At 46.5% G+C, this 20,280-nt stretch overlaps 1 non-coding gene across 1 annotated transcript; it reads left to right on the plus strand.

The window, feature by feature from the left end:
- The first annotated feature begins 10,354 nt into the window (after nt 1–10,354).
- trnag-ucc (transfer RNA glycine (anticodon UCC)) lies at nt 10,355–10,426 on the plus strand. Its single transcript has one exon. It is a non-coding gene; the product is annotated as a tRNA-Gly (tRNA).
- The last annotated feature ends 9,854 nt before the right edge of the window (nt 10,427–20,280 follow it).

A 20,280-nucleotide genomic window follows, 5' to 3' on the forward strand; every position in this document is an offset into this window, starting at 1 on the left:
GGCCTGAAGGTGTTAATGGCCTCAGGAATTTTTTTGGTCCTCTATTGAGCAGAGGGAGCTGTTTAAAATGAAGGCACACCTCTCCCCTTATTGATTGAAATTGGGAGAGGGACCTTCTCCCCTCTGCTCAATAGGCAATTAATCAATAAAGATGAAATGAAATTGAAGTGCCGAGAGAAAGAGGCAGAGAGAGACAAAGAGAGTGAGAGAGGGGGGGGTGGGAAGGAGGGAGGCCGCAAGGGCAGGGTTGCCACTCAGGATGGTGGGTGGGTGGGAGTTGGCAGGGGTGCACTCTCCGATGGAAAATTAAGTATTTGATGGTGGTGGTCTTCTGGCAGGGGGAGAAGATGTCTTCACCTGGGAAAGCTGGAGATGCCCCAGGCTCAGTCCCACACCAGGTCTTAACGATGTAATTAATGAAATTGGACTTCACCTAGGTAGCTCCAGCTGTCCCAGGTCAGTCAATAGAAGGGGTGCTTATTAGTGGTGTGTGTGGCCTAGTTTTTAACAAGAGCCACACACACACACAGACACCCCTTGATGATCCGGCCTTGTTTCTTCTTTTCTCCCCCCACCTAAAATACAAAGTCTTTGGGAGAGTGCTCCAAATAACACCCACCTGTAGATGTTCAGAAAGATGTTCTCCTTCCCTCCTTCCAAACAGTTGGTTGTTTTCTGTTGATGGTGGTTTCTCTCCCCTCTCTCCCTCTCCTGAAGTGGAGGCCAATTTGGGGAGGCAGTGATAGGAAAGTCCTTTCCCCTGGTTGATGTTGTTGCTGGCCTCCTTTCTCCTTCTCCTCCTCTGTCCTCTCTCTCCGGGCACCCCTGTTGATGTGATGATGATTGTGGAGGTGGTTGTGGTGGCCTATCATTGTCCTCCTCTTCCTGGTCAGGAGACCACCACTTTCCACTCTCCACTCTCCTGGTTTGGCTGCTCCTTCTCCTCCTGCTGACTGAGGCAGCTGCACAGCCAGCAATGCTGAGAATGAGGTCTGAAACAGAGGGTAACGTCAGACTGAAATACAGAAGCCTGCTATGGCTTTATATACAGGGGTGGTCACTGCCGGTACTGCAGTATAGAATCAGTTCTTCTCTTAAAGGCACATACACAACACAAGGACCAGGGAACAGATTGGTGTTAGTACCCACAGGTCAGGTGCTGTACCAAGGGGTGCACTACGCGGTGGCCTCGGTGATTTTAAACCTCACCGAGGTGCGATTGCCAGAGCAATTGTACCAGGTCCTGTTAACAAACATGTTCAGGCAGTTTTACGAATTCGACTTTGCTGATGTAGACAGAGCCGAATTCTACACCACACCACATGAGGTCTTGGACAGGATAGGGAGACAAAGAAGGGGTGCAGTAAATGATATTTTCACAGCTTTTAACACAGGGACTTCCGTCATCAACACTCTTGATGACGTGGAGCTGCAGACTCAGATTAATGGTTTAAAAACACAGTTACGAAAGATACTGACTGACGAGAACAAGGTAGTGGGTTCTGAGTTACATGAGGACGAGACCATGACACTACACTTAAAAGAAATTATAGCTGAGCTGGAGAAACACGCGAAAACAGTAAATGCTCTCATCAGGGAGGATCGGAATGTGTCCGATCAGGCTGCGCAGAATGATACTTGCATGCTGTACGGGGCGTGGGGTTACTGGGCGAGGGCTGCAGTAATCTGGAGGATTTGAAACAAGGTTTAATCCCCTCCTGGATCAGCAACAAGCACCTCACAGCCCTCCACCCTTTTGAGAATGCATTAAGTCCGTGCCAGCTCAGACTAGCTTCAGAAGCCTACCCAGTCCCAGTGGACTGTGGACGGTCTAATCACACCATTATGGGTACAGTGGTAAGAATGCCGGTGATGGGAAAGACAGCTAAACCCGCCCCGGTATACAGGGTGGAGAACATTGGAGTCATTCAGGGGGGTGCACACATTCGCTATACAGCGGTCCCACCTTACTTCATTTGATGGGAGCATGCAATGACGGGTACCGACCTCTCGGGGTGCCGGAGCTGGGGAGCACACATCATCCTGTGTCCACAGCACTTGAATGCTTATTCGAAACCACAGTGTGGGTTCAGAACTGCTGGCGCGAAGCCTATAAATTGCACCATGGAAGCAATGGCACAAGGCCATATGCCCCCGCAGGTGGCATATATAGGAGGTGGGACATACTGTGTCACCACTGCAGCGCCCCACTACCAACATGGACAGCATGGCTGGTGTCTGGTGAGTGACAGCAGTTTCTGCTTCAAGCCCAAGGCAGAAGTTCAAGTGGCCCAAGAGCGAATTGTCCCCATTCCTGAACCTTCCACTGTTCACATCACTGTTAAAGATAATTTCACCGATCTTCAACGATTCGTTGCACATTTTGGATATATCATTCCCCCTCTCCATGAACAACTCACCAAGATATTAAAAGCCGTTGTCATTTCACAGAAACATTTTTACACACTAGTGCAGAAGACTTTAGAGATAGGGGCATACATATTGGATATAGTAACCCCACCGTGGTGGGACCTGTTCACTAATATAGAAGTCCCTTCTTGGATTAGGATAGCCTCTCACATCCTTGTAGTGTGTCAGGTTTTTATTGTGGTTCATTTACTGTTTGTACACTGTAAAAAGGTCAGACTTTCACAGAAGTACGAGAACAGAGGAGAATGGAGAAAGCATTATGTGCGGGTAGAAGAAGAGATACCCATTTAGATTTTTGCTGCTGTGTATAAAGTTAAAGTTTCTCTCCGTCCCTTTTGTTTAATGTTTGGCCATGTGTAATTTTGTGTGAGTATTTTATTTTTATTACTGAAACTCGTTAAGCGAGTTGTTGTTAATAAATGACAATGTGTATGGACCAGGTGGTGTAGGGGTATTAGGCCCCCCTCCACGCCTGGAAATAAGTGTGTCAGATTTTAACTCCAATGTATTGCCATCTATAGATGCTTAATGTACACTGTAGGTTTTCTGAAATGGGAAATACATGTGTCGTGGGGTCATAGATAGGTAATTACAGGGGATGGTTTAATTATGGAAGGTCTGAAAATTTTGCTCACCCAGAGTTATGATACTTCAAGCAAGTTATAGTATCATCAGGGGGGACTGTAGAATTTGCAAAATTAATATTGTATTATAAGGGTCCTCTGGCAGAAAAGGCCGTGATTTTTAAAGACTGTTTTAAAAGAAGTTCAGAAAAAGGACACACAAAATGGCCACCAGGCCCCATGACTTGCTTATTGGGACACTTTAAAATGGTTCCTGAAGTCCCCAGACAGCCTTTGTGGATTCAACCCATAGTAAGTTCTGGAAGCCGTTTCTGAGAGAATGAAACCAGACACATACCCATACATAAAGATTGGATGCAGATCCAGTCAGATCGGCCTGTAGATAAAGGCCATCTAAATGTTTACCCAGACAAAGGGGAACAGTTCCTATTCATAAAGAATGCATCAAGGACCCGTTAAAGACATCAAGAAGATATTAAAACATTACCAGGTCATTCCAGACCAGAGATGGCCATCACTGGCCATCCCGAAAACAGTTTAAATATAATAACTACCACGTTGTGCAATAAGCCGCCAAAAGTTAAACAAAGACTAACCTTGATTTGGCGGGAGATAGAGGCTTCTTCTGAGAAGTATAATTGGAGACACCCGGGGTAGCGAAAAAGGGGGCTTCATCTTAGATGTTGGGAAGAGAGAGGTTCCTTTTCTTCATCATCTTCGTAGGACCTTCAGTAATAGCCGTTACCTTCGATAGCAGCTGGAGTTTGGAGAAGAAGATGGTTCGAGTCGGCGTCCCGCCCCGGGATAAAACATCGGGAGATCATCGACCAGCCCCGGGCCGTTGACGAAACGGGAGGGTAGAAAAACTACCGAAGAAACCTATATGAAAGCAGGCTAGGGGATTCCAACCGTGGTTAAGCAGATGATCTCCGCCGACATCCAGGCCCGTCAGTGTCCAGCCTGTCCGTGACCTTCACCTCGAGAGAGAGAGAGAGAGAGAGAGAGAGAGAGAGAGAGGTGTGGCGCAGCCCGCTGTGGCTCCACTGACCACGAGGAAACAGGACGCCTGAGGGGATCAAAACGCAGACCTGTTTCAAAACTCTATATTTTTCCAACTGGATTGGTGAGCATGTTTCTGGCCCTTCATAATCAGATCTAGATAGGGTAAAGGGGGTGGTCATTTTGGGTATAATTAACATGAGTTGTTGTCCCTCGATGTTCCGTGTGTTTCCCCATTCATAATGACTGTTGTAAGGTATAAAATGCCTGTACCTATTTTAGGTAGTACTGTATTGTTATGATTTGTTTTTCCCTCCCATTTACCCATTTATTTGCCTGCATTTGATTTGTTTTTCCATATACAATAAAATTCCATTTTGATTCATTAACCTGGTCTATAACAGTCTTCTCTGCATTGTAGCCCGGTGTCTAGAACCTAAGGGGCGAGTGGGTCGAACCACTCAAGGTTTTACTGTGCAAAAGAGAGAGAGAGGCCTCTGGCAAGAGAAACTTCAGCGATCTCAGAGTGAAAACCCATTACACTGTCTATCTTGCTTTTTATGTGATGTTACTTTGCCTCAATTCCGTTGACTCGCATTAGAAGAAAAAAAGCTGCTTCAGAGCAGGCTGCAGGATTACCCTGATGTATAGCAAATGCTGTTTGCAGTTGTGTGATGGCGGTGCAGTGGTAAGCATGGTTGCCTTCCAAACAATTGACCTTGGTTTGATTCCCAGCCATCACATTTCTTAATTTCTACTTGAAAATGTAAAACCCTCTGAGAAATTTGATTTTCTGACAATTGCCCTTGCCAGGGTTTTTGCTTAGCAACTTGAACTTGAAAGTGCCACATATGAATGCTTGCAATGGAAAGTCAATCTGCCATTAATCCATCACATATAGCAGCGTACACTGTTACCCAAGTCCATGTGCTCTCAAGCTGCAAAGATATCAATCTCTAAGATGGGCCCTGGACCTGGGAATCAAGCAGTATAATTTCAGAAGCTTTAACAACATCTGTGGGATTTCTCCAGTTGAGGTCTGGCAGTTGGTCACTGAGAGGGCAGAGGTGGACAAAATAGGAAGAATGTTAAAGGAATCCCAAAACGACACTTTACATACCATGCTAGATGCTGGAATTCATTTGAGTGTGAACATTTCATTGAAATTTTAGTCTCTTCCCTTGGATGCTTTCCTTCATCTGTCTATCTTGCTTTTCATGTGATGTTACTTTCCCTCAATTCCGTTGAATCGCCATAGAAGGAAAAAAACTGCTTCAGAGCAGGCTGCAGGATTACCCTGCTGCATAGCAAATATTGTTTGCAGTTGTGTGATGGTGGTGCAGTGGTAAGCATGGTTGCCTTCCAGAGCAGTTGAACTGGGCTCGATTCGCAGCCATCACATTTCTTAATTTCTATTTGAGGATGAAAAACCCTCTGAAAAGTTTGATTGTCGACAATTGCCCTTGCCAGGTGATGTGTCTTCAATAACCACAAAACTAGCAGTTGTAGACTTTAACAAGTTGGCTTTTAATCACTAAGATCAGAGCTAACATCTCAACACACTGACTGGCTCACAGGAATGAGTCATACAGATCCTGGGATCTTTAAGTTAGAGAATTCAGGGGCGGAGCCAAGAGCCAAGACCTGGAACCTTCCAGGTTAGTCAGGAAAGACGAAGTGAAACTATACACCATGTGGGGGAGGGTAATATACATGAGTGCAAAACGAATACAGGCAAGACAAACAGATTTCATTACATTCACCCCTTCTTTAGATTTAGTCCATCGGGGTGATGTTTCTTAAAAGTTGGTACAAGTGAGTCTGTCAGGAGGTTTTGCGGTTCTCAGTGATCGGCGCAAAGCCGGTTGGGGTGCCTCTAGGGGAGTGGATTCTGGTTCCTCCGCTGTCCGGGCCTCCGCAGTGTCTTCCAGGTTATCTGCAGTGTCCTCCAGGTTAAATTTGGGTATTGATACCTCTGGGCGTCCTGTCTCTTTTTGGTTTAGGTCTTCCTCGGGTAGTCTCTCATCGTTCTCTCCGCTTCCCGAGGGAGCGAGGTCTTTTATGGAAACAGTGTCCTCTCGCCCGTCAGAGTATTCGATATAGGCGTACTGAGGGTTTGCATGGAGGAGCTGTACCTTTTCCACAAGGGGGTCCGTTTTATGGCCTCTCACGTGCTTCCGCAATAGTAATGTCCCCGGAGACGTCAGCCACGCGGGTAGAGATATGCCCGAGGTGGATTTCCGGGGGAAAACGAACATCTTTTCATGAGGGGTAGCGTTAGTGGCTGTACATAACAGAGACCTTATGGAGTGGAGCACGTCTGGGAGGACTTCCTGCCAGCGGGAGGTCGGAAGGCCTTTTGACTTTAAGGCTAACGTGACAGCCTTCCAAACAGTAGCATTCTCCCTTTCCACTTGCCCATTACCCCGGGGGTTGTAGCTAGTGGTTCTGCTAGTGGCTATCCCCTTTGAGAGCAAGAACTGGCGCAGTTCGTCACTCATAAATGATGTCCCCCTATCGCTGTGTATGTAGTTCGGCATGCCAAACATGCAGAATAGATTACAGAGACACTTGATGACCGTGGCACTGGTCATGTCTGGGCAGGGAATGGCGAAGGGGAAGCGGGAATATTCATCGATGATATTGAGGAAGTATACGTTACGGTCGGCAGAGGGAAGGGGTCCCTTGAAGTCCAGACTTAGGCGCTCGAATGGCCGTGTGGCTTTGATAAGGTGTGCACGGTCAGGCCTGTAGAAACGAGGCTTGCATTCCGCACAGGTGTGGCAGGCTCTGGTCATTGCCCTGACCTCCTCGATGGAGTGGGGCAGATTGCGGGACTTTATAAAATGGTATAGTTGGGTGACCCCTGGGTGACAGAGGTCGTTGTGGAGACCCTGTAATATGTCCGTTTGAATGCTGGCACACATTCCCCGCGATAGGGCGTCTGGGGGTTCATTAAGGGCTCCCAGTCTGTACATAATATCATAGTCGAACGTGGATAGTTCGATCCTCCACCTGAGTATTTTGTCATTCTTGATTTTCCCCCTTTGTTTGTTATTAAACATGAAAGCCACCGACCGCTGGTCGGTGAGCAGGGTGAAACGTTTGCCGGCTAGGTAGTGTCTCCAGTGCCGCACTGCCTCCACTATAGCCTGTGCCTCCTTCTCGACAGAAGAGTGCCTGATTTCAGGTCCCTGAAGGGTTCGGGAGAAGAAGGCCACAGGTCTCCCAGCCTGATTGAGGGTCGCAGCTAAGGCAAAGTCTGACGCATCGCTTTCGACTTGAAAGGGAATGCTTTCGTCCACTGCACACAGTGCAGCCCTTTCAATGTCCTGTTTGATACTGGTGAAAGCCTCCCAAGTTTCAGCTGATAGTGGGAAGGACGTCGATTTAATGAGGGATCGGGCCTTATCAGAGTAATTGGGCACCCATTGGGCATAATACGAAAAAAATCCCAGGCACCTTTTTAAAGCATTGGGATTGTGTGGCAGGGGCAGTTCCTTTAGGGGGCGTAATCGGTCAGGGTCCGGTCCAATTACCCCATCTTCCACCACACAGCCAAGGATACAGAGACGGGTTGTGTTGAAGACACATTTGTCTTCGTTGTAGGGTAGATTCAGCTTTAGGGCAGTTTTTAAAAATCTCGCAAGATTTAGATCGTGGTCTTGCTGGTTGTGCCCGCAGATAGTGACATTGTCCAGATCGGGGTAGGTAGCTTGTAGTTTATTCTCGTCAACCATGCGGTCCATCTCACGTTGGAAGACGGAGACCCCATTTGTTACCCCGAAGGGCACTCTGAGAAAATGGTAGAGGCGTCCGTTCGCCTCAAAGGCGGTGTATGGGCGGTCCTCCATTCTAATGGGGAGCTGGTGATACGCGGATTTGAGGTCGATAGTCGAGAAGACTCAGTATTGCGCAATCTGGTTGACCATTTCTGATATGCCGGGTAAAGGGTAGGCGTCCAGCTGGGTATAAATATTAACAGTCTGGCTGTAGTCAATTACCATCCGTTTCTTTTCGCTATTTTTAACTATGACTACTTGGGCACACCACGGACTGGTACTGCATTCAATAATGCCTTCCCGCAGGAGTCTGTCCACTTCCGCCTTGATAAAGTGTCTGTCTTCCAGACTGTACCGTCTACTTTTGGTCGCTATGGGCCTACAGTTCGGAGCGAGATTAGCGAATAAAGAGGGCAGGCTGATTTTAAAGGTTGATAGGCCAAAGACTGTGAGTGGCGGCTGGGACCCACCATATGCTAGCGTGACACTTTCGTGGTGGCACTGGAAGTCCAGGCCCAAGATTACATTAACACAGAGTTCTGGCATCACGAGGAGTTTAAAATCCTTGTAGTCCGTGCCTTTTACAGTCAGTGTTAACACACAGTAGCCCAAAATGTCTGAAGTGTGGGGCTTAGCAGCCATAGCAATTCTGCTCCATGTAGGGGTTACCGTTAATGAGTGCCGCCGTACCAGACTAGGGTGGATAAAACTCTCGGTACTCCCACAGTCAATTAAGCATTTCATTAAATTCCCGTTTACCTGTATGTCCATCATAGATTTTGTCAACGGGTGTGGCCTGGATTGATCCACCGTGATCGAAGCCACTGTTGGGCCCTGGGCGGCCGTTGAGTCGGGAAAAGATGGCGGATCCCAAGATGGCAGCCCGCACGGCACGCACGAGGCGGTGACGGAGTTGGAAATCGGATTCCCCCTGCAGACTTTGCTAAAATGCCCCTTTTTCTTACATTTGAAGCATGTAGCGTCCTTCGCTGGGCATCATTGTCTGGGGTGCTTGGCCTGGCCGCAGAAGTAGCATTTCGGGCCTCGAGACATTGCCGCTGTAGTAGGACTCCTGGGTGAACTTCTGTGTGGGGACTCCGGCGGTGTAGAGCTGGTCTGAGACCTGGATGGGGAAGATGGCTGATTCCAAGATGGCGGCCCGCTCGGCGCGCACGAGGCGGTGAGGGCCGCATGGCCGGAAGAATAAGAGTCAGAGTTTTTCTGGGCCATGTCCAGCGATCGCGCAGTGGCCACTGCCTTTTTTAAGTCCAGGACCTCCTTCTCCAGCAGTCTCTGCCAGATATAATTCGATTTGAGGCCCGTGATGAAGGAATTGCGGACCAATTCGTCAGAGTACACGTTGGCCATCACGGCCTTGCAGTTACAGTCCCGGACCAAGTCCTTTAGGCCCTGTAAGAAATCGTCCATTGATTCCTCAGGTCGCTGCCTGCGTGTAGCCAGCAGATGTCTGGCGTACACTTCGTTTACTGGCCTCTGGTATTGGGCCTTCAGGATAGTGATGGCCTCCGTGTAAGAGGTGGCGTCCCGGATGAACGAATAAATCCGATGATTAACGCGAGTAGTCAGTAGACTCAGTTTAGCTACCTCGCTAGCGGATGAGGCCCTCGCGAAGAGTTCGAAGCATTTGAGCCAGTGTCCAAATTGATTTGATGCTTCAGCAGAATGTGGATCCAAGTCCAGACGCTCTGGTTTTAGGAGTCGATCCATCCTAGTATTCTTTAGTGATTAAAATTGATGTGCCTTCAATAGCCACAAAACTAGAAGTTATAGACTTTAACAAGTTGGCTTTTAATCACTAAGATCAGAGCTAACATCTCAACACACTGACTGGCTCACAGGAATGAGCCATACAGATCCTGGGATCTTTAAGTAAGAGAAGACAGGGGCGGAGCCAAGAGCCAAGACCTGGAACCTTCCAGGTTAGTCAGGGAAGAGGAAGTGAAACTATACACAGTGTGGGGGAGGGTAATATACATGAGTGCAAAACGAATACAGGAAAGACAAACAGATTTCATTACACCAGGGCTTTTGTTTAGCAACTTGAACTTGAAAGTGCCACATATGAATCCTTGCAATGGAAAGTCAATCTGCCATCAATCCATCACATATAGCAGTGTACAGTGTAACCCAAGTCCATGTGCTCTCAAGGTGCATAGATATCAATCTCTAAGATGGGCCCTGGACCTGGGAATCAAGCAGTATAATTTCAGAAGCTTTAACAACATCTGTGGGATTTCTCCAGTTGAGGTCTGGCAGTTGGTCCCTGAGAGGGCAGAGGTGGACAAAATAGGAAGAGTGTTAAAGGAATCCCAAAACGACGCTTTTCATACCATGCTAGATGCTGGAATTCATTTGAGTGTGAACATTTCATTGAAATTTTAGTCTCTTCCCTTGGATGCTTTCCTTCATCTGTCTATCTTGCTTTTCATGTGATGTTACTTTGCCTCAATTCCGTTGAATCGCTATAGAAGGAAAAAAGCTGTTTCAGAGCAGGCTGCAGGATTACCCTGATGTGTAGCAAATGCTGCTTGCAGTTGTGTGATGGTGGTGCAGTGGTAAGCATGGTTGCCTTCCAAGCAATTGTCCTGGGCTTGATTCCCAGCCATCACATTTCTTAATTTCTATTTGAGGATGAAAAGCCCTCTGAGAAATTTGATTGTCTGCAATTCTGGCAATTGCTTTTGCTTAGCAACTTGAACTTGAAAGTGCCACATATGAATGTGTAGGATTCGCAAAAATCCATGAAATACAGTATATGGGTAGGGCCCCTGAAGTGGCCACATTGTGAGAACACAGAATGGAGTTGGCAGTTCTCATGGCCCAGTTCAAAAGGACACACACACAGTACCTAACAGCAGTCTGAGTCATCATCGATTAGAAGAATCCAGAACCTTACTGTTTTTGATATTGTAATGTGGTTACAGCAGTAAACAAAACTATTAGCACCTGGAGGTGCGCTAATCGCTGGCAGAGCGGTAACCGATCTCAGAAACCGCTGAGCACACACAAACGGAGGGACACTAAACGGATTCCCATTAGTTCAATTTGCAAGCAGTTAAAATTAATGTGCTTGCTTTTGTTAAAGCAACCTTAACAAAGGAAAACGGTTGATTTGGTGCCAAGATTAGGGCCAGAAAAGAGTATAACCATTCAGGTAAATCGTCAGCAAGTCAGTCTAAGATTCGACCAGAGTAAGGAAGACTCCTCCGGAGACGGTTCACACCGTGAAGTCCAAGTCCAGTTACCATCAGGAGTTCGAGGACCGTGCGGAACAGAAAACGGCTCGAGGATTTCGGAGGACTTCCAAAGTTTGTACAGGAGAGCGAGTCCAGGAGCCGGTCCCATAAGGAAGGTTGGAGGTCCCGGATGACACCAATAACAGGGTCCAGGAGCTGGTCCCATAAGGAAGATTGGAAATTCCAGACGTAACAAGAAGTACCAAGGTCCAGAAGGGTTTTGAAATTCTGGTGAGCATAAAGGCCCAACTCTACCTAACTGACATAATTGAAGTATATTCAGTAATGGGAGGGTTTGTAACGTTAAGGGTATTTGTAAGTCAGGAGTGTGATTTCTCCCTCGATGTGTCCGTGCGCTTCCCTCATCCCCGCTTTTAGCTTATCGCTATTTTAGAACTGTTTATATGCTTTGAAGTTATTTTTCTCAGTGTATAATTTAGTCCTCTGTGAGAAACATTATTTTTCGTCTGCATTTATTCTTGCCATTTTTCTCTGTGTACATTCTCCTTCAATAATAAAGATCGTTTTGATTTAAAACTCAATCTGTCTCATCTGACCATTTGTCTTCCCAGTCACGAGTTGGGCCAACACACAAAGGTTGTCTGGCAATAAGCCCAGTGTCTAGAACCGTGAGGGGGGAGCGCTTCAAAACTGCTCACGAGTAGTGCGAAAATCAAAACCGATTTAGCACACCATAAGCTCGTTAAAACGACCCCTTACAAATGCTTGCAATGGAAAGTCAATCTGCCATCAATCCATCACATATAGCAGCGTACACTGTTACCCAAGCCCATGTGCTCTCAAGGTGCATAGACATCAATGTCAAAGATGGGCCCTGGACCTGGGAATCAAGCAGTATAATTTCAGAAGCTTTAACTACATCTGTGGGATTTCTCCAGTTGAGGTCTGGCAGTTGGTCCCTGAGAGGGCAGAGGTGGACAAAATAGGAAGAGTGTTAAAGGAATCCCAAAACGACGCTTTTCATACCATGCTAGATGCTGGAATTCATTTGAGTGTGAACATTTCATTGAAATTTTAGTCTCTTCCTTTGGATGCTTTCCTTCATCTGTCTATCTTGCTTTTCATGTGATGTTACTTTGCCTCAATTCCGTTGAATCGCTATAGAAGGAAAAAAGCTGTTTCAGAGGAGGCTGCAGGATTACCCTGATGTATAGCAAACATTGTTTGTAGTTGTGTGATGGTGGTGCAGTGGTAAGCATGGTTGCCTTCCAGAGCAGTTAACCTAGGTTTGATTACCAGCCATCACATTTCTTAATTTCTACTTGACGATGAAAAACTTTCTGAGATGTTTGATTGTTGACAATTGCCCTTGCCAGGGCTGTTGTTTAGCAACTTGAACTTGAAAGTGCCACATATGAATGCTTGCAATGGAAAGCCAATCTGCCATCAATCCATCACATATATCAGCGTACACTGTTACCCAAGCCCATGTGCTCTCAAGGTGCATAGATATCAATCTCTAAGATGGGCCCTGGACCTGGGAATCAAGCAGTATAATTTCAGAAGCTTTAACAACATCTGTGGGATTTCTCCAGTTGAGGTCTGGGAGTTGGTCCCTGAGAGGGCAGAGGTGGACAAAATAGGAAGAGTGTTAAAGGAATCCCAAAACGACGCTTTTCATACCATGCTAGATGCTGGAATTCATTTGAGTGTGAACATTTCATTGAACTTATAGTCTCTTCCCTTGGATGCTTTCCTTCATCTGTCTATCTTGCTTTTCATGTGATATTACTTTGCCTCAATTCCATTGAATCGCTGTGGAAGGAAAAAAGCGGCTTCAGAGCAGGCTGCAGGATTACCCTGATGTATAGCAAATAGTGTTTGCAGTTGTGTGATGGTGGTGCAGTGGTTAGCATGGTTGTCTTCCAAGCAGTTGACCTGGTGTTTGATTCCCAGCTGTCCCATTTCTTAAGTTCTATTTGAGGATGAAAAACCCTCTGAGGAGTTTGGTTGTTGACAATTGCCCTTGCCAGGGCTTCTGTTTAGCAACTTGAACTTGAAAGTGCCACATATGAATGCTTGCAATGGAAAGTCAATCTGCCATCAATCCATCACATATAGCAGCATACACTGTTATCTGTTACGTCCGTGAATAATTGAGACACGGGCAGCAGGAGTGAACAAAATAAGTCTTTACTGGTGGAAGTCCATAGTGAAACTAACAAACACAGAGGCTCACTAGCGCCTTTTATACAGGGGTGGTCACTGCCGGTACTGCAGTCTGAGACCAGTTATTCTCTTAAAGGTACATACACAACAATTCCTCCCCTTTTAGATAAACAGTACATAACATTCATTTAACAACTAAATGATAACTAATTACAATCACAATTACCGTTGCTAGATACATTGGTTAAGTTTAAGCAATTATAAGTTCAGTCTTTGAGGAGGCTTCCTGATTCTGTCTGGATAACACCTCTTTGGGGTATCAGGTTCTTCTGGCAATGTTGAGTCGGGCTCAATGTCGTTGTTTGGTTCATCTGCTTCCAATATTACCAGTTCTGCGGTAACTGCAATTGGAACGTCGATTTCATTACCAGGTGTATCAGATCGTGGTGTGGAGTTGACGTTTTCCAGTGACTCTAGAATCTGGTCAGCATGGCGTCTTACAATGCTCTCCCCAACATCCACGGTATACATGAGAGGTCCTTGTCGTGTACAAATCGTTCCTGGCTGCCATTTCTCAGTGCGGTAGTCCCAGGCCAAAACTGGTTGACCTATCTTAAAACTCCTGGTCGGCATTTCATTCATATTCTGAAACTGCCTGTTCTCCACATCTCTTCGGGCGTTTGGCTTAACCAAATCCAAGCGGCATCGTAGTCTTCGATTGAAGAACATCATGGCTGGAGTTTGGTTGGTAACCGCATGTGTCGCATTCTGGTAGGCAAACAAGAAGTTGTCCACCTTGTGTTGTAGGGGTATATCTTCATTACACATTGCCTTGATAGCCTTCTTGAATGTTTGGACAAACCTCTCGGCCAATCCATTAATGGCTGGATGATATGGGGCAGATGTGCAATGCTTAACACCATTGTTCTTTAAGAACCTCCGGAACTCTTCAGACACAAACTGTGGTCCATTGTCAGAGCAAATCTGTTCAGGCAGCCCATTCCTGGCGAATATGGTTCGTAAAACTGTGATAGTTTTTTCCGTGGTGGTTGAGGATATTTTTATTACCTCTGGCCACTTTGAATGTGCATCCACTGCAATTAAAAACATCGAGTCCATGAAGGGACCAGCAAAATCAATGTGCACCCTTTGCCATGGAGATGAGGGCCACTTCCATGGATGCAGAGGAGCTTGTGGTGGGGAGTTTTGGACCTTCTGGCATCCTGCACAGCTCTTGGTCATCTCTTCGATTTCTCTATCGATTCCCGGCCACCACACAAACGCTCTGGCTAAGTTCTTCATTTTTACCCCACCCAGATGACCCTCATGAAGCTCATTGAGCACTCTATCCGTCAACTTAGGTGGAATTACTACTCTGGATCCACACATCAAGGTTCCTCTGCACACTGACAGCTGTTCTCTTCTCGGCGAGAATGCTGGCAGCAGTGGTTCGCCATGTGCTGGCCATCCCTTCACCGTTAAATCATAGACCCGTGATAGTGTCGGGTCATTCCGTGTTTCCTTTTCTATGTTTGCATTCGACACAGGGAGAGATTCGACTATGGTCGAGTGGAATAACTCCATTGGATCCACTGCAAGGTCTTCTTCTTCCACCGTCGGCAACGGTAGACGTGACAATCCATCAGCATTTCCATGCTGTTTAGTTCCTTTGTACTCGATGTCATACTGGTGTGCCCCTAGGAAAAGGGACCATCTCTGCAGCCGTTGTGCTGTCATTATCGGTACGCCCTTCTGAGGGTTGAAAATGGAGACAAGAGGTTGATGATCGGTTAGTAGAGTAAATTTTTGACCGTGCAGGTAGTGATTGAACTTCTTCACCCCCCACACTAGGCTGAGGGCCTCTCTGTCAATCTGGGCGTAGTTACGCTTGGCAGAAGTTAACGAGCGTGACGCAAAAGCTATCGGCCTCTCTAAACCATCAAGGAATTTATGTGACAGTACCGCCCCAATGCCGTAGGGAGACGCATCACACGCCAGCCTGATTGGCAGTGCTGGGTTGTAGTGAGCCAAAACTTCCCTTGAAGTGATTAAGTCCTTACTCTTCTGAAAAGCACGCTTACAATCATCGCTCCATTTCCATGCTACCCCCGTTCGTAGCAGGGCGTTCACTGGGTGCAGAATTGTCGACAAATTCGGCAAAAACTTATGATAGTAATTCACCAATCCGAGGAATGACCTCAGTTGCGACACATTTTCAGGCGCTGGGGCCTTAACAACCGCTTCAATTTTGTCAGGGGACTTATGTAACCCCTCTTCATCAATCACGTGGCCACAATACGATATCTGTTTCTTAAATAATTCGCACTTGGGGCGGTTGGCTCGCAGCCCATGTTCCCGTAGTCTAGTGAGCACCTGTTCTAGGTTGTTAAGGTGTTCACTGTCATCTTCACCTGTTACAAGGATGTCGTCCAAGTAACGCTGAGTCCCCGAAATCCCTTGCAGAACTTGTTCCATCGCTCTTTGCCATATCGCCGGAGCCGATGCTACTCCGATTACCAATCGATGATACTGGTAAAGACCTTTGTGAGTGTTTATCGTGAGATACCTCCTAGAGGACTCTTCAACCTCCATCTGCAAATATGCTTGTGCTAGTTCAATTTTTGTAAAACGCTTCCCTCCAGACAGTGAGGTGAAGATATCTTCTATCCTTGGAAGAGGATATTGTACTGTGTGAAGGACTGGGTTCACCGTCACCTTGAAATCCCCACAGATGCGAATCTTCCTTGGCTCCCCGGACTTAATGCTTAACGTTTTCTTCATGACAGGAACGATGGGTGTCGCCCACTCGCTCCAGTCGACCTTAGACAACACGCCCGCCTTCTCCAGATTCTCCAGCTCTGCCTCGACGGCTGGGCGAATTGCATATGGTACCGGTCTTGCTTTGAAAAACTTGGGAACTGCATTCTCTTCTATTTTTATCGAGGCGGTTACGCCTTTAGGCGTGCCCAGTTCTTGTTGAAATACCTCTTTGGCGTTAGCTAAGATTGTTGACAATCATCCAGGAGTGACGTCTTCATTTTTTTTACCGTCCACTGTCATTGCATGAATGGAATGCCAATCTAAGTTTATCTTCCTGATCCATTCCCATCCCAATAACGGTGGTCCACCATATGGCAGTATGTAGAGATACAATTTCCGTATTTTCTTGCCGTTGTATTCGACAGCCACCCTTATTTTTCCTCTGGGGTATACTTTTTGCCCCGTATACGTCGTCAAGACGATGGATGTCTCTCTCAAGGGTATGTGTGAAAATGGCCGCTCGTAGTCTCCTCGATTCATGATGGTTAGCGCTGATCCTGTATCCAATTCCATTTTAACTTGGGACCCTGCTATCATGAGGGTGGCCCAAATGGTTCGGTGATCCTCTTTTGCGATTACATTGTGAAGTTTGAGACAGCTTAGTCTCCTGTTCCCGGATTCACTATCGCTCATCTGGTCTTCGGAACTACTCACCGAAATCACAGAAACCCCACAATGCAGATAGAGGCCATTTCGGCCCATCGAGCCTGCACCGACACATATCCCACCCGATCCCCGTAACTCCTACACCAACACATATCCCACCCTATCCCCGTAACCCCATGTATTTAATCCCCCTAACACTAAGGGTCAATTTATCATAGCCAATCAACCTAACTCGCACATCTTTGGACTGTGGGAGGAAACCGGAGCACCCGGAGAAAACCCACGCAAACACGGGGAGAATGTGCAAACTCCACACAGACAGTCGCCCGAGGCCGGATTCGAACCCGGGTCCCTGGCGCTGTGAGGCAACAGTGCTAACCACTATGCCACCGTACTGTCCGTCATCTTTTGCACTTTCTTGTACGGTTCCTTAGTAGCCTTTTTGTTGTCGCTGGTCTTCTTCCCAGACCTGCAAACTCGTGCAATGTGTCCCATCTTCCCGCATTGCCTGCATATTTTGTCTTTGGACCAGCAGTCCTTCTGGTCATGGTTAGTTCTGCCGCAGCGATAACATTTTGCAAATCCCCGTGTCATTTCGTGGGGCCGTATTCCTGTGGTTTTTGTTGAATTTCTGCAGCTCCCCTGGCTGCTGCTTCATACGATACTGCCACGCTGAAAGCCATATCTAGCGTCAGCTCTTTCTCTGAGAGTAACTTCTTCTGTGTTCCTTCACTCAGGAGTCCACAGACAAATTTGTCCCATAAGGTATCTGCCAGTCCTGCTCCGAACTGGCAATGCTTTGATAGCTTGCGTAGTTCCGTAAGATACTCAGCATTGCTCTCATCTTTGTGCTGAGTTCTCCTGTGGAATTTAAATCTTTCTGCTATCAACAGCAGGGTTTAAGTGTTCCTGTAGGACAGCAACAATTTCATTAAAACTCTTCGCCTTCGGTTTGGCTGGAGTAATCAGGACCCGCAATAGGCCGTACGTTCTAGCACCCATTAAGTTTAGCAATATCAATGCCTTTTTCCCCTCTGCTATTTCGTTTGCCTCGAAATATACCTCGACTCTTTCCACATATGTGGTCCAGTCCTCGATTATATTATCAAAAGCAGTGATACAGCCAGTCTTCGGCATCTTGCAAATCTAAAATGGCGCCTCCCGCGCTTTGCCTTCTTCCCCGATTTAACAAAATGGCGCCTCCCGCGCTTTGCCTTCTTCCCCGCTGTTGTTAGCGCCGCTTTCCACGGTTTCTTGTGTGTTTAATATTGATTTTTTTTTCTTTTATTATTTTCCCGTCGTGGAGCGGACCCTCTGGGACACTTCCCTCCCTCTTCTTAGGTCCGAACGCTGCCCGGCTTCGAAGCACCGGCCGCGCCCTGTGTGCTCCACCCTCTCTCTCTCTTTGCTTCCCGACTCGCTGCCTGGCCCCGTTGAAAAGCCACCCGATCGAGCTCTAGCCCGCCGCAGCCCAGGAAGGATCAGTGCACTACCTGCCACCAGCCCGATTAGCTGGGAAACCACAGACTGAGGAACCAAGACTGGCTCTGGACAGTCTCTCCTGCAAGTTTTCAATCCGACGGTTTGGAGGGCGGTTGCCCACGGTCGACGCCCGTTTCTCGAGTATCTTTGGATTTTATTTTATTTTTTTTTCTTTCTTCTGGCTTCGAATTTCAATAACGTCGTCTGAGGTGCTGCTGAGTTGCAGGTAAGTTCATTTCTTACTCGTCGCCAGTGTTACGTCCGTGAATAATTGAGACACGGACAGCAGGAGTGAACAAAATAATTCTTTACTGGTGGAAGTCCATAGTGAAAAGAACAAACACAGAGGCTCACTAGCGCCTTTTATACAGGGATGTTCACTGCCGGTACTGCAGTCTGAGACCAGTTATTCTCTTAAAGGTACATACACATCATTACCCAAGTCCATGTGCTCTCAAGGTGCAAAGATATCAATCTCTATGATGTGCCCTGGACCTGGGAATCATGCAGAATAATTTCAGAAGCTTTAACAACATCTGTGGGATTTCTCAAGTTGAGGTCTGGCAGTTGGTCCCTGAGAGGGCAGAGGTGGACAAAATAGGAAGAGTGTTGAAGGAATCCCAAAACGACGCTTTTCATACCATGCTAGATGCTGGACTTCATTTGAGTGTGAACATTTCATTGAAATTTTAGTCTCTTCCCTTGGATGCTTTCCTTCATCTGTCTATCTTGCTTTTCATGTGATGTTACTTTGCCTCAATTCCGTTGAATCGCTACAGAAGGAAAAAAGCTGCTTCAGAGCAGGCTGCAGGATTACTGTGATGTATAGCAAATGCTGTTTGCAGTTGTGTGATGGTGGTGCAGTGGTAAGCCTGGTTGCCTTCCAAACAGTTGACCTGGGTTTGATTCCCAGCCATCACATTTCTTAATTTCTACTTGAGGATGAAAAACCCTCTGAAAAATGTGATTGTCGACAATTGCTCTTGCCAGGGCTTTTGTTTAGTAACTTTAACTTGAAAGTGCCACATAAGAATGCTTGCAATGGAAAGTTAATCTGCCATCAATCCATCACATATAGCAGCGTACACTGTTACCCAAGTCCATGTGCTCTCAAGGTGCAAAGATCTCAATCTCTAAGGTGGGTCCTGGACCTGGGAATCAAGCAGTATAATTTCAGAAGCTTTAACAACATCTGTGGGATTTCTCCAGTTGAGGTCTGGCAGTTGGTCCCTGAGAGGGCAGAGGTGGAAAAATAGGAAGAATGTTAAAGGAATCCCAAAACGACACTTTTCATACCATGCTAGATGCTGGAATTCATTTGAGTGTGAACATTTCATTGAAATTTTAGTCTCTTCCCTTGGATGCTTTCCTTCATCTGTCTATCTTGCTTTTCATGTGATGTTACTTTGCCTCAATTCCGTTGAATCGCTATAGAAGGAAAAAAGCTGCTTCAGAGCAGGCTGCAGGATTACCCTGATGTATAGCAAACATTGTTTGTAGTTGTGTGATCGTGGTGCAGTGGTAAGCATGGTTGTTTCCAAGCAGTTGGCTTGGGTTCGATTCCCAGCCATCGCATTTCTTAATTTCTACTTGAAGATGAAATACTCTCTGAGAAATTTGATTGTCTGCAATTCTGACAATTGCCCTTGCCAGGGCTTTTGTTTAGCAACTTGAACTTGAAAGTGCCACATGCAATGATACCAGCAAATAGTGATGGTATTTGCCTGTTTGATTATGATGCCTTACCAGCATATTTGCCTGTTTGATTATTTATGCCTGACCAGCAGAGGGCATGTGACAGAGGGAGAGTTTAGTTTTGGTTTCATTTTAAATGGATCTCTAAGATGGTGTCTCCTGTAAATGCTGTTAAATGAGTTGAACATACTTTAGATAAAAAGTCATTCTCTTTCATAAATGTCTCGTCATTGAACTCACATACAAATCAATACATGGTGTCAGAAGTGATTGAAAGAGATGAAGAGGAAAAATCTGAAGTTAAATCAGCTCTCCACATATTAGCAAGCCAAAGCAGAACATCGTTACTTACCTTTGGAGAATAGCTAATGAAGTGAAAAATGGTAGGATTATACCCACCGGCGAAGCTTCAGTTGACAGGTAATGTGGCTGAAAATTGGAGGAGGTTCAAACAACGTTTGGAGTTGTATATAGCGGCAATCGGAGCTGACGAGA

Source organism: Somniosus microcephalus, chromosome 13 (genome assembly GCF_052327205.1).
Source record: "Somniosus microcephalus isolate GS21.2 chromosome 13, FLI_Smic_1.0, whole genome shotgun sequence".
NCBI classification, from domain to species: Eukaryota; Metazoa; Chordata; class Chondrichthyes; order Squaliformes; family Somniosidae; genus Somniosus; species Somniosus microcephalus.